Genomic DNA, 21,513 nt, shown 5'->3' on the forward strand with positions numbered 1-21,513 from the left:
TTTTTGATATTATGAGATTCTGGGTCTTATTTAAATCTGATTTATTAGTGACACATCTGATGCCATACTGATGATAGAAGTGGGGAACTATCTCCTTACTGCTCAGTGGTGATGGAAATCCAGATTTTTCATCAACCTCTGTTGACCCAACCTCTGGGGCCGAGTACCTTGTTACTGCTATTAGAGGTGGGACTTCTGACTTCCCACTGGGGATATCCTACAGGGATAACATCCTGCCAGAGAAAGGAAGGGGTGTCTTGTTACTCTTCCCTGCATACCTTTACTGACAACCCAAGGGTGGAGAGATGGCGTAATTAATGCTGGGAAGTGGCAAAAGTCTTCTCTTCCGCTTGGTCTCCTTGACACCATTGCACCTGGGAGGGGTGCCATATTACCACCAAATGGTGGTGGAACTCTTGGCTTTCTGCCTAGCCTTTGCTGACAAGGGTGAGGGGGAAGCCTCAAATTTTCCCATAGTGTATGCCTAGAGTAGAATGGTTATTGTCTAAAAGTTTTCTGTCTTGCTGGGTTGTGTCTTTCCTGCTCTTTTGACTAGAAGTGCAGGCTTTTCTTGGAGATTATTTTGCGTGTATTCATTACCTGTTTCAGGTTGCCAACTTCTTCAGTCCCACGTTTAGGATGTCTGAGGCAAGAAGAAAACCCAGGGAACCCAACACAGTGCCATTCCTTGGGTCCTGAGGTGTCTACCTGCTTTGCTTTCTTCTTTCTGTTTTTGAGAGTCTCTATCTCTGTTTTTCTCTCTCTCTTGGTCTCCCCCTGTCTCTCTCTGCCTCTTTCTCCTTTTAAAACATAACATCCATGAATAAGAGGTCTAAGGAAAGGATATACTTTATCGTGTCCCAAACTGGAATTTCAGAGTGAGATTTTTATCCTTACGAAGACTCAAATAACTCAGTCTAAGACGAAAGCTTAGAATTAGGCAGAACTAAGACAAAGAACTGTAACAATGTTGTTCCCATCTATCAGAGTCAATTCTGTGCCAGGAACATACAATATTTGTTTTTAATCCTTATGATACCATGATAAGGCAATTATTATTCCAATTTTGTAGATGAGGTGAATAGCTTCGTAGAGGTCAGTAATCTGCCTGAGGTCTCCCAACTCATAAATGTTGGAGCCAGGAATCAAGTCCTTGTCTCTGTGATCCTAAAGGCTGAGCTTTTGTTTATATACCAAAATATACAGATGAGGTGGGTATGGAGGCTGAAACTGCAGACAGAAAAGAAACGAGTACCCCAAGTTTCAAACAAGTATGAGGCGATATAAATGTGAAAGTATAAATATTCCCTAAAGGGTTAGTGTTAGGGTTAGGGTTAGTGTGCTGGTGTACATGAACAGACTGGAAGAAAATATGCCCACTAGTGGCAGAGAGTGCAATATTCCCTCTTTTTGTACTTGGATCATTGTAGTAAAGAGCTCTGAATATACGAATATTAGGATGGGATTCCCTTCCATTTGTACGACTCATAATTCTTTGTAGCTCAAAAATGATAACATTGGTAGTATTGTATCCACATTTATTGAATAAACAATCATCATAATCAAACACTTGTTAGGCTCTGAGCTAGGTGCCTTGCTACAGTATTTCTCTCCCCTGCAATAATATGTCAAGTCGGTATTCTTATTATTACAATTTCTTACATGAAGAAGCAGAGGCTTTGATACAAATTAGGTGACCTACCTAAAGTAGCATAGGTTAAAAAAAAAAAAGAGAAACTAACATAGGTTAAAAATGGCTGAACGAGGATTTGAGTCTAGCACCACTCAAAATATGGGTGCCCGACCACAACCCACACTGCTAAGGAGTGCTGAAGAAGCCAGAGGTATGACCATGACTCAAATAGGGAGCAGAGCATCTCTGTAAATTGTCCTTTATTCGAGCCAAGAATCAGATTATGTGATTAATTAACAGCTGTCAGTCCAGCCACTTAGGAAGGCACTTCAAATTTGACCTTTTAGGGAGGGTTGTGGTTTATTTTGATGCTAAGACCCAAAGACATGTGTCCCACAAGTTTATCTTAGTCTGTTAGTTATTTCTAGAAAGCCCTAGAATAGCTTCGTGACATCCCAAGGGATGCCCAAGGGCATCATTTTTACATACCATTATTTCTCTCTGGTCCCTTTTTGTTCTTTTAATCCAAATCTTGGCCATTGGTGAGTCTGAGTTTTTAGGTACAGTAGAAGGAAGAGACAGGTAACTTTGTATGGACCACTTTCATAATGCAATTGTATAAATGGTAAGTTCCCCTTTGGAACAGTGCCTTTGTGTTGCCATGAAGTCATACTGCCAATTATCATTAACTCGGACTTTATGATAATGTATATCCGGCTAGTTTGACGTTAAACTTTGATACGCCTTTGGGAAAGGGAGCCTACGCCAACAAAAATGGTATAAATAAGATTTCCAGTGGGAACATTAACCTATTTAAGACAACGAACTAATTAAAACCTTGAGCAGTTTAACATAAAACCTAGTATTAGTGAAATAAATGCTTCTTACACAGTTTACCTCCTGTATTAAAAACAGACTTTTTTTTTTTTAATCCATTTGCTAACCATTTAGTAACAGGATCCAGTTATTATCTAAACTTGAAAATAAACTATATTTCTTTTTAACTAGTGTATTTTATGCTGTGTCCTGCAGTAGGAATGAGGCATTTACAAAGGATCCTGGGGTGGGGGTGGGGGTGCCGAAGTGTCCAGATTTTCAACAAATTTAACAGTGTTTGTGAATCTACTGACTGGTGGTATTTGATGGGTGTCTTTGAGGCTCTGAGAGCTGTGAAGGTAGCAAACAAAAACAACAAACGACTACTTGTAGGGAATGGTTTGGAAAGCCTGGCACTGTTTCTAATCCAAGGGGATTTTCCACACCCTTAAGTATATGTAGTTCCTTCTAAAAAACTCTTCCTAAAAATTCTCGGGCTTCTATGATGCTGTGCTCAACATATGAGTGTGGGCTTGGACTTACTAACCAGTTATCATCGCCTTGGGTCCCACTTGTACTTCCAGATCAAAGCTTGAAAAAATGGCTCAAAGTATGTGCAACTCAATGATGGATTTGAATTTAAGTCCTTAGGTGCAAATGAATAATGAGGTTCATTTCCCGAACAGCATTTTTCCTATTTCTGAAGGTAAGTTGAAGATGGTAAAGTGTGGTCCTTTGAGTACCTATAATTTAAAGGAAGGTGAACATTCACCAAGTATCAGGATCTGAAATTTCTTCTCTTTTTAGGGACTAGGTTACAGCAGCCAGAGCACTTACATAAGCCAGGAAGCACTGGCTTGATCTCTGGTGGTTTTGTTCAAGTCTATCCGTCCTGAGTCAAATGACCCAGAGGGAAATGGCAGACAGATCTCCCTGTAATCCCTTGCTAGCTGCAGAAATATTTTATCTGCTGCGTTTCCCCCCACCCCCAAATGATGATGTTATGGTAAAATGGTAAAAAAACACGTTCTTAATTGGTTATTCTAGATTTTGAAACTAAAGCTTGAAAAAATCATATCTCTGATATAAAAGCTTTTGAATAGGAAAGGATTTAAACTACCAGCACTAGCTTTAGGTAATATAGAAAGATACTTAAAAGAGAGAGAGAGAGAGAGGACTTCTTTTGTTTCTTCACTTCACTGTGTGTCTGTGTATGTGTGTGCGTGTGCACATGCAGCATTTAAAATTACTCTTACATGGAGACATCCAAATTTGTGTAATTAATAGCTTGGGCCAATTTGACATTTTGTTATAAAATGGTATTATGTAAGCACTTACTGTCAGAGACTTCAATAAAGGGCTTCCCCCCCCCCCCCCCCTTAAATAGTCAGAACTGGCTTATTTGTGGAAAGAATGTAGTTTAATTACTCTTAATTTGCTTTTCCATTTTCTACTATGGACCTTTATGTTGTGCGGTGTTTCCATATTTTAATTTAAGAATGAAAATTTCACCTACCTTCTTCAGTAAGATGTTGGATAATAGCCAACATTCTAGGAGAGCTTAATGCATTCCTTAGATGAAAAGTATAAGGATTAGATTATTTTTCAAAAGTTAAGTTCTATCATTTGTTTTGTGTTGTGACACATATGTTTAAAAAACACCCAAGGGGGCGCCTGGGTGGCTCAGTCGGTTAAGCGTCCGACTTCAGCTCAGGTCACGATATCGCGGTCCGTGAGTTCGAGCCCCTCATCCGGCTCTGGGCTGATAGCTCAGAGCCTGGAGCCTGCTTCCGATTCTGTGTCTCCCTCTCTCTCTGCCCCTCCCCCGTTCATGCTCTGTCTCTCTGTGTCTCAAAAATAAAATAACGTTAAAAAAAAAATTAAAAAAAATTAAAAAACACCCAAGGGTGTTGGGTGGCCCAGTGGGCCGACTCTTGATTTTGGCTCAGGTCATTATCTAATAGTTCGGTTCGTGAGATTGAGCCCCACATGGGGCTCTGACAGCACAAAGCCTGCTTGGGATTCTCTCTCTCTCTCTCTCTCTCTCTTTACCCCTTCCCCACTTTCTCTCTCTCTCTCTCTCTCTCTCTCTCTCTCTCTCAAAATAAAATAAACATTAAAAAATAAAGAATAAAATAAAAAACACCCAAGATTCCTTTTTGTTTAAGTAGCACAATAAAATGTCCTTATGGCACTGTCTGGAAATAAAGCTTTCTATATAAAAAAGTTTCACTAGCTCATTAAAATAATTTATTATCTGACAGAAATCTGGAAGGTCATGTTAATTAGACAGTGAGAAAAAATGCAACGTGACTGTGTCTCTAAGGAAATTTCAGGTTATAGCCTAAGAAGTTAAAGAATAAAGAAAATAAATAAAGGGCCTTTTGAAGAGTCTGCCATGTCAATACTTTTGAAATATTTTGCTGTCAGTGTTGATTTTTTTAATGGCATATTGAGCTTCAGAAGCATTGATTTGACATTTATATTTATTTTTCTAGCCAATTAGCACAAGTCTGTATTTCTCTTACTCATTTGTTCCCTAATGATTTCTAACATTTACTTATTTTTGAGAGACAGAGAGAGACAGAGCACGAGCAGGGGAGGGGCAGAGAGAGAGGGAGACACAGAATCCGAAGCAAGCTCCAGGCTCTGAGCTGTCAGCACAGAGTCTCACGAGGGGCTCGAACTCATGGACCATGAGATCATGACCTGAGCCAAAGTCGGATGCCCAACTGACAGAGCCACCCAGGTACCCCTATTCCATTTTATAATAGAAGACATTTACCTTCTCTTTGTTATTTTGGAGGTTTTCTCCTTTCCCTATACTTGGGGATCCTGTTGACCTTGGTGTTATTCTTTAAAAAAAATTTTTTTTAATTTATGTTTATTTCTGAGAAAGAGACAGAGCATGAGTGGGGGAGGGACAGAGAGAGAGGGAGACACAGAATCCGAAGCAGGCTCCAGGCTCCGAGCTGTCAGCACAGAGTCTGACGAGGGGCTGGAACTCATGGACCATGAGATCATGACCTGAGCCAAAGTCGGATGCCCAACTGACAGAGACACCCAGGTACCCCTTTTCCATTTTATAATAGGAGACATTTACCTTCTCTTTGTTATTTTGGAGGTTTTCTCCTTTCCCTATACTTGGGGATCCTGTTGACCTTGGTGTTATTCTTTAAAAATTTTTTTTAAATTTATGTTTATTTATTTCAGAGAAAGAGAGAGACAGAGCATGAGTGGGGGAGGCACAGAGAGAAAGGGAGACACAGAATCAGAAGCAGGCTCCAGGCTCTGAGCTGTCAGCACAGAGCTTGATGCAGGGCTAGAACTCATGAACTACAGGATGATAATCTGAGCCGAAGTCAGTTGTCTAACCCACTAAGCCACCCAGGTGCCGCATGACCCCTAATAATTTCTGAAACTACCTATAAATATTTGTACTTTTTTGTTCAAAAATTAATGTCTTGTCTCCTTAGGTAGTCTCCCTGAAGATGTCTGTTTTCTATCTGTTTCTGTCTTTCTTTGTTGGCTCATGTTCCTCACAAAAATACTTACTCCTTTCAAAGCATGTTGCTTCAAAGACCCATTGAGACCCGTTGCTGTTGACTGGGACATTAAATGCCCTCTTCTTTAGAATGTTTTTGGTATGTTAAAAATATAAAGCTTTCTATAATACTTCGATTTTTTTTTTTTTTTAAAGCAGACTTCATGCCCAGCACAGGTTTGAACTCACAACACTAACATCAAGACATAAACTGAAATCAAAGTGTCGGGCACTTAACCAACTGAGCCACCCTATAGTAGTTTGTACTATAGTACAAAGAACCTTACAGTACTACAGGCACCCCCATAGTACTTTGAATTCTATTTCCCTATTTCCAACTCCGGCCAGAAGTGTCTATTTGGTACTTTCAAAATCCTCTACAAGATAAATTAAATCAAAAGCATTGTATAGTAATGGAAATTGCATAGACTTAGGAATCAGGTAGAAGGGCAAATTGGTTATACCTTCGAGCCTCAGCTTTTTTACCTATAAAATGGGAGCAATTATACTAATTTCATAATGTTTCACAGATATGAAAAAGCAAATACTCTAGTAGACCACACTACATATAAAGGCACAAGAAAAGTCATTATTTTTAACTCATACGAATTCTTTAATCTTAAACAGAATGCTTATAAGCAGAGTTGTTTTTGCCTGCTTTTCTAGGCACATGCTAGCTCTACTGAATTTCTCTCCTTACTCAGTTTGTGATGGGTCCTGAGTGTTGGTATTTCTGACAACTTTATTTTCTGTTAGCTTTGCTCGATGTAGCTAGAGAAGCAAGTTTGAAAATTTTGTTAGCATTGGCTCTCTTTCCAAGTTTATGAGCCTAATGATCTTTTGACGTTTCTGAGTGGGTTTCTGCGCATGGGCAGTGGGTACTTGACGTTTCAAGATAAAGTGTCTCTCCCAGATGTTTTGGTGCATGACTCTGCTGAAAGAGGTACTCGTCTTCCGGGTTGTCTTAATGTTGGTCTCTGTCTCTTCCACTTTATCTCTCTCTGGCAGATGGCATTTTCCAAACAGCTTGTGACAATACCTCCCCTTCCACTCGCTCTCTTTCAGTGTGACTACGACATTCCTCCCATTGAAATGTGGGTTCTGTGCTTCCTCTTTGTAAATCTGGTGGTGTTCTGTGACTTTTTGTGACTTCTAAGTCTAGGTCGTGAAAGCAATAAAATCTCTTGGGATGCTTGCTCCAGGAACCCAGCCACCATACTGAGAAGACAACCCAATTAGTGCCTACTGGCAGAGCATGAGGAGAATGCACATGCACATTTTCTGGCTGACAGACCAGCTGAGGTTCCAGTGACAACCAGCAGCAGCTGCCAGACATATGAGTAAAGACACCTGAAGATGATTACGGCCCTCGATGAGTTCCCCTTCCCCACCTTCAGGTCTTCCCAGCTGAGGCCCCCAACATCATGGAGCTGTGCTCCGTGTGAAGTCCTGACTGACAGAATCAGGGTGCATAACAAAATAGCTCTTTTAAGAAACCAGGTTTTCAGGTAGTTTGTAAACTAGCAATAGTATCTAGAATGCTTTCCTTTCCCACATGCCTTCCAATGGGCATGTCAATAGAACTTGATGCTACATTACTTATGTATATATATTTTGAATGAATGTAAAATTATAATAATAGCTTACATTTACTCAGTGATTGCTACGTGCTAGGCTCCATTTATCCCAACCACTTTACACATCTTACTTAAGTCTTCAGTAATACTAGGGACGCCTGGCTGGCTCAGTCGGTTGAGTGTCCAACTTCGGCACAGGTCATAATCTCACCGCTTGTGGGTTGGAGCCCCGCATCAAGCTCTATGCAAGCCTGGACCTGCTTTGGATTCTGTGTCTCCCTCTCTCTGCCCCTCCCCTGCTCATGCTCTGTCTCTCTGTCTCTCTCTCAAAAATAAATAAACGTTAAAAATTTTTTTTCTAAAGCCTTATAATAATACTATAAAAGAACATAATTGAAAGTAATAATATATAATACAAGGTCAGAGAGAGCTTGATTTACTTTTTGGGTGTATAGATTGAAAATGTTCATTGGCAAATATACCAAAAATATTTCATTCATTTAAAACTACTTCCTTTTAGGGGTGCCTGGGTGCGTCAGTTGGTTAAGCGTCCAACTTCAACTCAGGTCATGATCTCATGGTTTGTGAGTTCAAGCCCCGCATTGGGCTCTGTGCTGACAGCTCAGAGCCTGGAACCTACTTCAGATTCTGTCTCCCTCTCTGTCTGTCCCTCCCCAGCTCACTCTCTGTCTCTCTCAAAAATAAATAAAAACATTTTAAAAAAATAAATAAAACTACTTCCTTTTGAACTTTAAGCAAAATACCAGAAGTTACCTTTTCTTTCAGTAACTTAACTAGTTGCTGAGATCCAGGGAAATGCGAGTTAGTAATTCTAAGCTTAGAAACCAAGATTAGCACCACATTTTGTCTTTGACAAACATTTCTATTCTAAGATGCACATTTTTTATTGTTTTACCAGCCCTGAAAGCGTCATGCTTTTTATAATTGATCATTTGTTGTAGTTGGATTAGCAACACTTTTAATTGTTTATAGTGTTATATATACAAAAAAAATCTTTCTTAGATTGTATCTTTCTTTGGTAAAATGCACATATTACGTTTTCATTTATATTTTCAACCTATCAGATTCTGGAATCTGCCATACGCTGTTGTTGCAACAATGGCATACATATACAAGGAAATGATATATAACTCAAGAACCATTTGAAATGGCTGACGCAATGCTAAACTGAATAAAGACTGTCAAAGATCTAGCAGGCTCTAAAATGAGGCCAGCATTAGCATCCCATTTTTTCCATGTACATACATGTATTTTTACTGAGAGAACTGTCATCACATACTCACTTGGTAATCAATATTAACGGGGTCTCTACTGAATGAGACTTATAGGGATACAGCCAAAACCCAGTGAAATTTACTAGGACAATTGCTTGTGGTATTACCCATTACTCCCCCCTTCTGCAAATAGAGGCATCTCCTGCATTAAATGTCTCTGGGACCTTGTTGTATCCTGACATTTCTCTTGTAAAATTTACTTTCTTCTAAGTTAATTATCATAAATTTAGATTTTCCCAAAATATCACAGCATATCTCCAAGCTTTTATACCAATTTTTAGTTTTGCCATCCTTGTTGTAGTAACTGTGCTAAACATAGATTATTGTTTTCATCTACAGTATCTAATTTTCAAAGATTAATCATACTTCTAAAAGTTTAACTTAGTTACCTTACTACAGTGGATCAGTCTAAATTCTTGCGATTCATAAGAAAATGATTACAATATAGTGCTTTAGATAGTGCTTCTGATCAGGTGGCAACATGTCTGCCTGTAATCAGGGTTATTGCATCTTCTGTGGCCATTGTAAATAGGTCTCTGGCTCCAAAGCTCCAAATGTGTTAGTTTATATTTCTTCCTTTAGTGGAGTTGCTAAAATAACAGAATTTCTTGTCTACTCAAAAAAGCAAGGTTTCAAGATTCATTCTTTTCATGCTTCTCTGAGAGTTTCTTTCTTTCTTTCTTTTTTTTTTTGAAGGAGAAAATGGCTAATAACTAATTATTTTAAAATTAAATGAAACCTCTATTTCAATTAATACTATATAAATCATTATAATTAAAAGTAGACAGAACTTTTAAGTCATTATACTGTATGTGATGAAGTCTCTGAGAAACGTAGTGATTTCCAAGACCCCATGGGTAGATAGCTGGCATGTATAATGTCACAGTTTATTAAATAAACCAGAGTTAAAGATGCAGTGTTCTGAATTAAGATCAGAGGAACAAAAGGAATCAGCCACTTGAAGAGCTGCCGGAAGAAGAGTATTTTAGGCAGGAGCAGTGAGTGCAAATTATCTGAGGTCTGAAAGAGCTTCTTGGCATGAGAGGGCAATATGAGGGCCAATGTACCTGGATATGGTGAGTGAGAGGAGACTGGTAACAAGACTGCTGGAGAGAAGGCCCAGAGAAGGGAAATAGATCATTAGTATCTTACAGGTCATGAAATGTGGACATTGTTGGTTGTCTACCTAACTTCCAATTCCCCCTTGTTATGGAGTAAATATCTTTGTCCCTCTAAAATCCATATGTTGAAACCTTAACTTCCAAGTGTTAAGGAGGTGGGGCTTTGTGGAGGTAATTAGGTCATGAGCATGGAGCTCTCATGAGTGGAATTAGTGCCTTTATTTTATTAAATTTTTTTTAAATTTAATTAAAAAATGTTTTTTAATGTTTATTTATTTTTGACAGGAAGAGAGACAGAGCATTGAGCAGGGGAGGGGCAGAGAGAGAGGGAGACACAGAGTCCAAATCAGGCTCCAGGCTCTGAGCTGTCAGCACAGAGCCCGACATGGGGCACGAACTCACTGACCGTGAGATCGTGACCTGAGCCGAAGTTGGAAGCTCAACTGACTGAGCCACCCAGGAGCCCCTTTTAAAATTTATTTTTGAGAGACAGAATGAGCAGAGGGAGAGAGAGACAGAGGGACACAGAGGGAGACAGAGAGAGACAGAGGGAGAGGGAGACAGAGGATCTGAAGTGGGCTCTGCGCTGACAGCAGCAAGCCTGTTGTGGGGCTCGAACTTACGTACCTTCAGATCATGACCTGAGCTGAAGTCTGAAGGATGCTCGACCGACTGAGCCACCCAGGGGCCCCTGGAATTAATGCCTTTATAACAAGATACCCGAGAATACCTTCTCCCTTCCTCCCTTCTTTCTTTCTCTTCTTGCTCCTCTTTCCCCCTCCCTCGCTCCCTCCTTCAATACCATGTGAGGATACAAGGAGGAGACAGCTGTTTCCTGGAAGAGGCCTTCACCAAGAATCCAGCCATGCTGTCACTGTGATCTCCGACTTCCAGCCTCCAGAACTGTCAGATATAAATGAGTGTTGTTGAAGTCATCCCGTCTGTGGTTCTGTCATAGTAGTCTGAGGCAGAGCATCCTGTTTCCATTTTCCTGATTTTCTGGCTCTTGTCTATCTTCATGCATTACCCTTGCACTTCAGTGGGAAGCTAACCCCATCTCTAGCTCTGTGATTGGGTTATCATTGGCTTAGGCCAATCAGCTTATTCCAATAACTCTGGCCACAGTCATTGTTTCAAGTGTGGGCTTGTGACCCAAGAGACCAAATTGGGGCAAACCACTGGATCCTTGCCTCCTCCTTTTGGACACAAACAAGAAAATCTACTTTCCTGATTGTGTCTTATAGACTTCTTATGAGCTATTACCGGGAGATATTGACCACGGAGGACAGTAGAAGAGCACAGAAAATGGAACCTTGATGACATTTTTGAACTGCTTCACTGTTAGATTTTTAAAATGTGAATCAATAAATTCCCTTTGCTGTTTAAGCCAATATGATTTTTTGCTTTTGTTTTTGTACTTAATTTCAGCATGCACAGTCAATGGTTCACCCGGAAGCCATTAAGTGGCTTGATATAGGGAATGGGTTACCCTTGTTCCATTTTTTAAAAAGGTATTATTTAGATTAAACAATAAATTAGATTTATTAATTTACAGAAGGAAAAACTAGAGGAAGAAGAATAGTAAGAGGCGACTCTAATAGTCTATGTGAAACATTACAGAGAATAAACCTAGGGGGTGACATTGGGATAGAGGAAAGGCTATACAGAAAGTCATTTCAGCAGTACTATCAACAGGACTTGTTGAAGGGTTGTGGGGGATGAGGAACAAAATAATTCTGGATGACTTCCCCCAAACTCTACCTACTAAGGTTTTGATTGTAATAATTAAGTTGGTTCCAGTGCCTGAAATGGACAAGCAGCTGAATTGGAGTCTGGGGTGGAAAACAGGAGTTTTAGTTTGGGATATGTTAAATTTTGAGGTAACTGTTTCTTTTGTTTTGTTTTGTCTTGTTTGTTTTCTAATGGGGAGATATCAAACATATAGTTGTATAGGAGTCTGGCATACAGTGGAGCAATCAGGGCTGGAAACCAAATTTGCAAGTCATTAGCTTATCAGTGGTGGATTTTTTAAAAATGCAGTTAGATGAGTTAAGTTACCAAGAGATTGTAGATAAAGAATAAAGGAGGGCCTGGTATGGAGTCCTAGTGCTTTCAAAGCTTGGGGGTTGATTAGAGCGCATGGGAGGATATTGGGGAAGATTGGTCAGAAAGGCAAGTGGAAATTCTGCAGTATGGAGAGTTTAAGGAACAAAAAAAGAAAATATTTCAAGAGAGGCATCCATTCTGTGGATTTCTCCTGAGAGTAGTAGGGAGAGAACTGTCCATTTATTTGGGCATGATGGAAATGTGAGGTAGAAGAAAACTCAATAATCAAAGAATATATATTTCTTATTTATTTAAGAGAGATATGTTCTCATATTTATGCTTTAAACATAGTATTTCATGGATTATGAATCCTAATTAAGCAGAATGTTTTATGTAAGTAATGATCTTAACTCAAATAACTCCCAGGTCCTATAAGGCTTCATCCAACAAAAGTAATTAAAAATGATCCCTATTTTCACTTGCACTTCTCAAAAAACACGAATGAAGATTCATGTAATAACTCATAGCCCCCAATTTTTTAATTCTCTTTGCTTTGCTCTTCCAATTCTCTCAAAATTGCAGAACAGAGAAAAAGAGAAAGAGGGAGAATGAGAGAGACCCACAGAGAGATGGAGAGAGAGGGAGGGAGAGGGAGAAAATGTGTGTGTGTCTCTCTCTCCTGGTATTTTCACCAAATCTCTCCCAGCTACCCATCTTTGACTTTCTCTTTTCTTTTACCTTCCTCCACCTCTCACCACATTGCCTTCTCCCAATGGTTGCTGAGATTTTTGGTCCCAGTAGTAGCCATTTCAGGCCACTCTTGGATAATTGGAAGATCCAATTACTGCATTTCTCTGGACCTTCGTTCTGAAGGGAAATGCAAGAAGTCTTTGGGAAATTGTATCTCACTCTGATTGCTTTTTCTTTGTGGAGAAATTCAGATGAATCAAATTCTCTTCCTTCTTAAATCTAATTTTCCACTCAGGCTGGAGGAGGTTTATGGGTCCAATTATTTTGCTTTTTAGAGGAGTATTCATTTAAAGAAATTTTCCCACTGCTACTAATTTTCAAACGTTAAAGTACCACATTTTAGAGGACTTCAAGTTCACGGCATTTGTGAAATTGATTTTCATTCCAATGGCTGACTCTTGCTTTTCTTTTGTGGCTGCTTTGGAGAAGGTTATCTGTTTTCTATCATGTCATCACCCGTTGGAATCCATCTGTTTCATTCCCCCCTACAGCGGGACAGCTTTTTCAAGTTCAGCTGGGAAGCTAGACTAAATACGAATCTCCACCTTTTCAGTAAGTCATGAAAAACAAAAGCAAAAACAAAACAAAACAAACCAGGCCCACACGGAAGTGACAAGTGACGAGTGCATACTTGTGTTGTAAAGATATAACGTGAAACTAATATTCTGTTAAACCCATTGAGCACTTCCTCGTGTTCCTTCATCAGTACATTCACATTTAGGATGAAAAATGACCATGTCATACTGTGCAAAGAAAGGACATAAATTATTAGAGAAAGAAAACTAGATTGGCCACACTCTGGCTCAGTCTGGGAACTTGACTAGTGTCCTTTTATTAGAGCTAAAGTATGCTTATGCTGTATACTACAAATCGCTCTCCAAATGGGAGAAATCTACTATTTCCCCAATACACCTCACTACACTTCTGCCTTCCAGCCTTTTTCCTTTATTGGTTAGGGCAGGATCTAAACACGAGAGAAAGGAAAGGACTTGCGGCACATTCACCCCCCTCCTACAATAGTTTGAATGCTGAGGTGTCCTAAAACTTCAGATATTCGTTAGAAACTAAGCCGAGGAATTTTTTTTCTTATTTATTCTGGTCCAGTGCAAATATTTGTCTATTGAGAAATGTATAATACATTAGAATCATAAACCCACCATCTGCTTACAGTGAGTCAACACCCACCTGGAAGGAGACGGATACAGGCTGGTATCCTGTTCCTCCTGCTCCTAAGTGAAGGCAGCTGACGCTAAGGAGCCCTGCTTTGTTTGAGCTGCCCCCTGCTAAGATTTCCTGATAAAATTACATACGGGTGTGTACATTTTCACAACCTGTAAAGATTACTTTCAGGCTCTCTGAGAGAAATCTTTTTTACAGTAATTGGGTCAAACGGAGGCTAAAAGTTACCGTCAGCTTTGGGTATATGGGCGGATGTGTGAATTCTTCACATTAATGATCTAATGCAACGAATGAAAGAAAAGAATAAATCACCTCAAGTTTTGCAATGACCACAACAGGTCTGACTGGCCACATTCGCTGAGAGATCTTTACTGGGAGAAAGAATGATAGCAAAAAAGGATGGTCTACTCAAAGTGGTTGGTCTTTTTATTTTTTTAATATTTTTGTAATGTTTATTTATTTTTGAGACAGACAGAGAGCATGAGCGGGGGAGGGGTAGAGAGAGAGGGAGACACAGAATCCGAAGTAGGCTCCAGGCTGTGAGCTGTCAGCACAGGGCCTGACGAGGGCCTGAACTCAAGAGCCGTGCATGACCTGAGCCGAAGTTGGACGCTAAACCGACGGAGCCACCCAGGCACCCCAGTGGTTTGTCTTTTTAATTCACCATAAGTTCTCATTTTAACTGACCAAGACATTTAGGGTTCTCCTTGAAATGCTTGCTTCTGCTACTTACCGCAAATGTATAGAATCTGGAAAATGAATTTGTAGTGGAGCATCGTTCTTGAAGGAGCTGCCATTGCTTTTTGAAGCAGCTCTCCAGAAGAAAAAAATACCAGGATTTCAGAATTTCACATCACATAAAGCGTTCCCCTGAAGGGCTTGCCTCTGAGATTGCCCTTCTTTGGGAAGACTTCAATACAAAACAAAGATAGAAAGATGACTAGTCATTACGTTTTAGAGTTTGAAAAATTTTAAACAAATTACCAAGGAATTTTTATGAAGATTTTAGACTGGTATTAACATGACTGAAGCAAGAGACAGGATTGTCTATGATGATTGGGTGGTTTGTACAGATTATTTGCCAAATAGAAATACAAAAGCAAATCAAGTTAACCTGCTCTTATGGCACACATCGCTTTACTCTGAATTTTTTCTTAGGAGACCAAAGAGTTACATGACTAATGTAAATAAAATTCTTAAGTGCCCCTTAGGATTAATGCAACGGGAAGAAGTTACTTCAATATTATAAAAGATAATGTTTTTAGGTAGACAGGTGATTTTAAGAAGTAGTTGAAAGCCCACTATTGTTAGTATTTGGAACCTTTAGCGCTTTGAAATCTCCAGGTTTCCCTTGTTAAACATGGAAGGTCAGGTGGAAGTATTAATCACAAACATCTCGAGAGCCAAAGTTGCTGAAGTAAGGCTTTCCCCAGAGCCGTTCTACAAGGAGGGGTTCTGGATAGTAGTTGATGTTGAAGGCAATATGTAACTCTGGAAGAGGTCTTCAAGAGAAGGGAAGAATGCTACCAAAGGTAACCATTCTCTTTACAATTTTCCTGTGCATATAGTGTATAAAGTAAGAATACTGGGTCATTTAGATCAGGGATTTTATCGAGGGAGTGTGTTGAGGATATTGGAGTCATGCTCTCCTGTGCCTCCTCTCATGGCTCCTACAATTCTCAGATGGAGCCTCACTGAGTCACTAAAAGCTGGCAGAAACTTGTCCTTGGGGTTGGGGGTGGAATCTCAATGCTGGAAAGGGTGAGTGAGACTGCCTGTGATTTTTCTATACAAAGTTAACTGAAAGCATGTGAACTGCCCTTCTTTTATAAAGGACATACTCTGAAGACTTTTGGTTGTGACACGATGTTAGTTTTGATTAAATACTGCATTTTTCACAATCTACAAATCCAAAGCAGAGTGGCATGGCATTTCAGGGTGTTGACTCTGGAGCCAGATGTGCTGGGTTTGACTACTGGCTCCACTAATTACCTGTGTGACTTTTTTTTTTTTTTTTAAACCTACTTATTAAACATCTTCAGGCCCTGGCTAACCCAGAAGTAAAATGAGGATAACAATATTTGTGATCAATTAAGGAGATGATCCAGGAACAGACTTCAGCACAGCCCTAGAGTGCAGGAGAGGTTCTGTTCACGTCTGCTTTCATCATAACTGAAAGTACCAAAATAATGGCTTTTTCTCGGGGTGTGACTTGTGCTTTTGGATTGAAACCACAGCATTGACTTTGGGTCTTTCATCGCACGACTTCATCAATTTTATAAACCGTCTTGAGTACTGAAATAACATTTCACTGGGAAGAAATGTGTTTGGAGGGTAGAATTGGAATCTAATAAACTTACTGTAAATAAACAACTCTTGCATTCTGGCAAGGCTTCTTGGTAAGTGCGTGACGAGAAGTTGTGATGTTTTCTTTCCAGTCTTGGAAATCCCGCAAGTAAGGGAGGGAAAGGCTAGAACCTGAATTGGTTTGCCATTGCTCTTGTAATAAAGTCCCACATATGGGGTGGCTTGAACAACAGAAATTTATTGTCTCTAGCTTTGGAGGCTAGAAGTCAGAGATCAAGGTGTTGGCAAGCCTGGTTGCTTGTGAAAGCTGTGAAGGAGAATCTGTTCCATGCCTCCCTCCTGGCTTCTGATGGTTCGCTGGCAATAGTTGGTGTCTCTTGGCTTCTGTTGTACGGCCAAGACTCTGCCTTCATCATCACAGAGTTGGCTCTGTGCGCATGTTTGTGTCCAGATTTCCCCCTTCTGTAAAAACATCAGTGATACTGATTCAGGGGCCCACCCTACTCCATTATGACCCCTTCTTAATGAATTATTCAGTGACTATTTTTTAATGTTTATTTTTGAGGTAGCTCAAGTGGGGGAGGGGGAGGGAGAGGAGGACAGAGGATCTGAAGCAGGCTCTGTGCTGACGGCAGAAAGCCCAAGGTGGGGTTCAAACCGTTGAGCTGCGAGATCATGACCTGAGCTGAAGTCAGATGCTCAACTGACTGAGCCACTCAGGTCCCCTTTAGCAATTATTTCTAAATGAGGTCACATTCTGGCAAACTGCGGGTTTAGAACTTCAACCTGTGAGTTTTGGGAGATAAAATTTGACCTGTACCAGTATCCTATCCTGGAATACTAGGGTAGAGTTATAAAATTTACAGTAGCCAGTACTCAACAAAAATCTACTTGCTTGATTTCAAAGCTGTGGGCAGCATGTTTGTTTGCTCTTTTACCAAAAAGTGTTGATAAATTGGTGTTTGTCAAGTTAATCACTGCAAACACCAGGGGAGTTACACATTTAATAGCATCCTGTTGTTGATGCTTGCCCAACACTGAGACAATTTATTTTGTGAGTGGGTGTTTGTGTGTGTGTGTGTGTGTGTGTGTGTGTGTGTGTATGCACGATTATGCAGTGGAGGGCAGGGGAAGACAGAGAGACTTAGGCTTTGTGCTTTCAAAGTCTTTCCATTTAGAGAGAGAGAGAGAGAGAGAGAAAGAAAAAGAGAAGACCTTGCATAAAAAACAATTTTTAAACACAGCAGAAAGGGCTTATGTTTCCATATTAGGATGTCTATGAATGCACGGACTGTGTAGTTTATTTCAATTTAACTGCAGTATGTTCTAAGGAGTAGAACTGTAAAATATGAAGCAAATCGTACTGATTTCCATAATGGTGGAACACAGTCTTGTATCTTTCAAGGTTCACGAATTCTGCATCTTGTGTAAGGACAGCTCTACTTACAGGTGGGGCCATCTCTTCTCTGCTCACGCATCATCCCATTACACCACTGAGCAAGTTAGTGCCCATCACCTGTCTGATCACTAGACTAGGAACTCCCCAGGAGAACAAAATTGCCTTATTTTCACCTAGTCCATCTTTTGGGCCGCAATACAAACAAAGTAACTGATGAAAAATAGAAATTAAATGTTTGAATAACTGGGGAATCTTAAATACTATAAAATGAGGGGTTTTTTTGAACTCCAATTGTGAAATTGATTTGAAATAGAAAAGAAAGGTCACCATTTTAGGCAAAAGAACAAAACAACAAAGAAAGGGAAAACAGTGGAGAAGGAGCACTTACTGTTTTTTTTTTTTTTTAAACGTTTGTTTTTCAGAGAGAGAGAGAGGACAAGAGGGGGAGGAGCAGAGAGAGAGGGAGACACAGAATCTGAAGCAGGCCCTGAGCTGTTAGCACAGAGCCCAATGTGGGGCTCAAAACCGGGGGCTGTGAGATCATGACCTGAGCTGAAGTCGGTCTGAAGTCTGTCTGAAGTTTTAGCTGAAGCTAAAACTCCTGAGCCACCCAGGTGCCCCCTTAGTAGTTTTAAACTGGGGTTGCCAATATTAGCAAATGAACGTACAGGTCACTGATATAAGTTTGAATTTCACATACACAGTGAATAAATTTTTAGAAGTATGTCCCAAATATTGCATAGACCTACTTGTACTAAACAGTCGTTTATTTCTAATTTATATTTAACGGGATGTCCTTTACAACCGTATTCTAATATCTTTTGGAGTATGTCATGTTTTTACTGTTTTATCTCTTTGAAATGCAAATAAGAGCTCAGCTCATTTATAAACCTGCCTGTACATACAGAATTGTGCACACTATTTCAGGTAGTCAATGTTAGTAATAATTAACATTTAGTGTGTTAAAGAAGGAATGAAGAATATTTTGGAGGTTATAAGGCTAAAAGTAATGGAAATAAAGTTATACATAAATATATGTATTCTAAGCCTAGTCTTTCATTTCAAAGCTAGGGATAGCATTAGAAGCAATAGAACCTAAACCACTAATTTTATAAAGGTTAAGAAATGAGATGAGATAGAAACATCAACCAGGATATAGAATTTAATTGTTAAAGTAGGTAGGGTAGAGAAGGAAGCTAAATTTGTTATAGGCCACACCAATAAAACTAATGATCAAATAATTATATGTATATGTATTTGAATATTAATATATTTATACTTATATTCATAATTATGTGTATTAAACTACAAAGAAACATTCATTTTTATGATGAAGAATAATTTATTGCATAACATTTTTGCACCAATTGAAGAAAAGTAAGTGACTATTCGGTTTCATTTTTTAATTTTTAATTTTTTAATTTTTTAATTTAATTTAATTTTTTTGTTTTTTTCATTAAAAAAAATTTAAAACAGCAAGTAAATTGTCAACTGATCTCTTTGTGTGTTGCAGACAACCATTCACATTTTTCACCTCTCTACTCTTGTATGCATCAATGGAATCAGCTATATTACTTTAGCTTTCATGTTAAATTTTTATTTTTTTATTTTTATTTATTTATTTTAAAAAAAAATTTTTTTTTAACGTTTATTTATTTTTGAGACAGAGAGAGACAGAGCATGAACGGGGGAGGGTCAGAGAGAGGGAGACACAGAATCCGAAACAGGCTCCAGGCTCTGAGCGGTCAGCACAGAGCCCGACGCGGGGCTCGAACTCACGGACCGCGAGATCGTGACCTCAGCCGAAGTCGGCCGCTCAACCGACTGAGCCACCCAGGCGCCCCTCATGTTAAATTTTTAAATCCAAGAATGTCATTTCACTCTGATATCTTAACATTTATTTTTAATAATGTTTTGCAAATAGGACACATGGATATCTAGTACTCATGGTCTTGTAATGCATTTATATCCAAGTAGATTAGTTGATAAAAGTCTACTTAAAAGAACAGAATAGGGATCAAATAAAACCTGAAAAAACTTATGAAACATTGAAACTAGTCAGATACCTATATTATATAAAGGTGTACTTTCATATCAAATTCAAATTATTTAATACAATTCAGCCCTATAGGTTAGGAAAATTTCTGCCCGTGGGAAGCATTCTTTCTTGGGAAAATTACTCCCAGCTGATGATGAGATTTCCATTAGTAATTAGAATTTTCCCAGCTGATCATGAGATTTCTTTTCCCCATAAAAAATTAGAATTTTGGAGGGTGTTATTTAAAGGAATGAAAGACATGGTAGTGATCCTCCTGAAACTTCGTGTGAAGAATTGAGTTGGTGGTTGGATGTTTGATAATTTCAGATTGGACATAATCCTCTCCCGCTAGGCAATTGAAGAAAGTTTTTAATATTCCAAAGGCAGGTACATTTTTCCTAAAATTATCAAAAGTAGGAAATATCCGCCCAATAATTAAGATAAATACGTAGTTAAAATTTTAAAACATACTTTAATTTGTTGTAATCAGTTTTTAAGCGTCTACTTCAGAATAAGAAAAGAGGTCATGGTTAACTCTGCCATACGCTGCTAAAGGTTCAGATAATAAGCAGAAAGAGAAGCCCTCGTTTGCTTTGGCAACATGTGGATCATTTAGGACGCATAGTAGCAGGTTTGATACCGTGGAGGGGCGGAGTTAAGATGAGATTACTTGGTGGAGTGAATGAGAGATGACAAAGAAAGAGCCAGTGTTGACCTCTCTCTCCTCTTCGGGTCTGTTTCCACCACAGCCCTCAGCTCATGACACGCTTTCTTTACTACCAATGCAGGCAGAAGTCACACTACTGAATTGTCATGCTCAGATCTTGACATTTGTTCTCAAACATTTACCTTCGTAAGAATGTTGCAAACACCTAAAAATCTAAATGGTTGTGCTACAAAATCCATACCTTTGCACATTTAATATTAGTCAATTAACCAAAGGTTTTCAGGGCACCTGGGTGGTCCAGTTGGTGGCATCTGACTTCAGCTCAGGTCATGATCTTGGGGTTCATGACTTGAAGCCCCACATCAGGCTCTGTGCTGACAATGTGGAGCCTGTTTAGGATCCTCTCTCCCCCTCTCTCTGTCCCTCCCCCACTTGTGTACTCACTGTCTCTCTGTCTCTGTCTCTCTCAAAAAATAAACATCAAAAAAACCCCACAAAGTGTTCTTCATGACTTCTGACCTCGTAAAAGTAATCCTCTACAACTCTGAATGTTTTAATGCTTTGTTCATGTTTTTTCTATCACTGAAATAGAATATTATCTATTTACTTTTATCAGTAAAAAGCAAGTATCAAATATTACCTTCATCTGAAACTGGCCCATTTACATTAAGAGCTATAAGAACATGGGAACTTACCCACAACATTAAAGAAGGTTATGCTAATTGCATACGTGTAAATTTAGCAATTAGACCATTCAGAGTTGATAATCAACTTTGTTTATGTTAAACAATTTCATCAGAGGGGTTTTGAGGGAGTATCTGTCTTAACAGATCATTTTGTACCATTATTGCTGGATCTGACTGGCATTATTCTGTTACTACATATACTTGATAGTGATAAAAAGATCGAATTACTATTAGTTTGAGGAAATCACATGTGACCTTTGATACCACAAGAATGGACTGGCTCTCTTAAGGTTTAATTCCAACCCGTGCTCTATTCTTTTTGGTGGTCCCAAATTCAAACGTCATAAAACGTATTGGATTTCTCTGTTAAAAAAAACAAAATTAGGAGGTGTCTCAGAAATTCTCCACCACGACCACCAATTCTAGTGATGGTGTTTTGTGAGTGGCCGGTGAGT

At 39.2% G+C, this 21,513-nt stretch overlaps 1 long non-coding RNA gene across 2 annotated transcripts in view; it reads left to right on the forward strand.

Moving 5' to 3' along the window:
• The first annotated feature begins 14,261 nt into the window (after positions 1-14,261).
• The window catches only part of LOC122233762, a 144,209-nt gene continuing 136,957 nt past the window's right edge, over positions 14,262-21,513 (forward strand). For both annotated transcript variants that reach the window (XR_006211474.1, XR_006211476.1), the window contains exon 1: positions 14,262-14,377. This is a non-coding gene — a long non-coding RNA (uncharacterized LOC122233762). The remainder of the gene's footprint in view (positions 14,378-21,513) is intronic.

The sequence above is a fragment of the Panthera tigris genome, chromosome A2 (assembly GCF_018350195.1).
Source record: "Panthera tigris isolate Pti1 chromosome A2, P.tigris_Pti1_mat1.1, whole genome shotgun sequence".
Lineage (NCBI taxonomy): Eukaryota > Metazoa > Chordata > Mammalia > Carnivora > Felidae > Panthera > Panthera tigris.